Source organism: Notamacropus eugenii, chromosome 4 (assembly GCF_028372415.1).
Source record: "Notamacropus eugenii isolate mMacEug1 chromosome 4, mMacEug1.pri_v2, whole genome shotgun sequence".
NCBI lineage: Eukaryota > Metazoa > Chordata > Mammalia > Diprotodontia > Macropodidae > Notamacropus > Notamacropus eugenii.
The window spans coordinates 330,890,734-330,892,520 of NC_092875.1; the positions used below are offsets into that span (position 1 = coordinate 330,890,734).

The 1,787-nt window shown below is 35.9% G+C and overlaps 1 pseudogene; it reads right to left on the reverse strand.

Annotated features, from left to right (window-relative positions):
* Positions 1-867: 867 nt before the first annotated feature.
* On the reverse strand, positions 868-960 carry LOC140502884 (U6 spliceosomal RNA; annotated as a pseudogene).
* Between the last annotated feature and the right edge of the window lie 827 nt (positions 961-1,787).

The following is a 1,787-nucleotide window of genomic DNA, read 5'->3' on the forward strand; positions in this document are numbered from 1 at the left end:
CATGCTGGTGTCTGCCAATTTACTTGGCTATGTGAAGGCTTGCCTGCTATCCTGGTATTGTTGCTTACTGGTTCCACCGCCTTGGGGCTCAGGATCTCCCACTGATCTGCAGAGGATTTGCTACTGGCTTGCTGGGATGCCTCCTGTCCTATAATGATTCACTTCAGCTACAAGAGAGATCCTTCCCATTAATTCCCTTAGCCTCCTGAGCTAAAAGACTGCTGCACCCTTTCTGCTGGTTCCTATTCCAGGGTTTTTCCTGAGTCAATATTCTCAAGGTTTTTCAAGGTACAGTAGGGAGAGTGGGAGCACTTACTTTTCACTTAGCCATGTTGACTCTCAGAATTTTAAATAAGTGACTTTCACACATTTAGTATATGGGTTGGTAGCCCCAGGAGTAGCTGCTGCTGCTTCAGACTGTCCTGCTCAGGACTGTGTTTCTCTCTCACACAGTTTGAATAGATCTCTGTCATGTGCTGAGAGGTCTAGGAAGCATACATGTTTAGTATCAATATTATTTCATTGTCTATGTTATCTTTTAATTAAACACCTTGTCTATCTCTTTTAATTAGATATATTTTTATTTTGGTTCTGTCACATCATGATTGCAAGCCCCCCCTTTTTTTTTAACCTTTAGATGAAATATAATAGTCTATACTAACCCCTTACTTTTACTCTGTGTGTATCTCTGTTTTAATTGTGCTTCTTGTAAACAACATATTGTAGGATTTTGGTTTTTAATCCATTCTGCTATCTGCTTCTGTTCTGTGGGTTAGCTTGTCTTAATCAAACTGAGTTATAATAATAATGTATTTACCCGCTATCCCCTCTTTTACTCTCTCCTTCCTTAAAATTATTTGGCTTTTAAAAAGTAGAGAACATTTCACAAATGTCATGGAGGCCATGCTAGTCTTCTCTGTGTTATTCCAATTTTAGTATATGTGATATTGAAGATAGCACACATTACCTTCTTTGATCTTTAAAGCAAGCCCGTTAGATTAATGCTACAGTTGATATTATCCCCAGTTTGCAAGTGAGGGAAAATTTTCTTTCAAAAATTGTAATTTGAGAAATTTGAGTTTGAAAGATACCTCAGACATCATGCTTAAGTCAAACTCCATGTCCATTTCTCTATGTAGTATGATATACTGTCACGTAGTGGGGCAGTAGAGAAACAATATAAAGATATGGATGTGTTAGGAAAGAGAGTGTATTATAGTGGTGAACAGATTGATTTAGCATCATCAAGCTTGGCATTTGCTGACTATATGAACTTGAGAAAGTCCCTTATTCTCTGATTTTTAGTTTCCTTTTGAGTGAAATTGGATAATACAACTTACTTAGTTACCTTCCCTCTCCACAGGAGTTTTGTGAGAATCAAATCTAATAATCCATATGAAATCGGTTTTAATTTTAAAGCACAATAGTACTGTAAATCATTATTATTATGTGAGATAATCAGGGGAAGTTTTTTGGAGGTTAGTCTTAATTTGAGTTGGAGAGGAAAAAAGGAGTTTTTTTTCAGAAAAAGGGAAATCATTTGTAAACGTAAAAATGTTACATAAGTGTTAGAGTAAGAGTGTGATGACAGAAAGAAAGGTAATGATAATGATGAGCAAAAGGGTAGACATGGTATAGAACAGCCTGTATATTGTCCATGCATTATTTGGAAAATGACAACTAGCTTTCAAAGTGTGTGAAGTCATTGTTGAATGAAATTTCACATTTTTCTCACTCATAATTTAGAATGTAAAACATATTCAACCAATTTTGAAGACTTTTAGTGC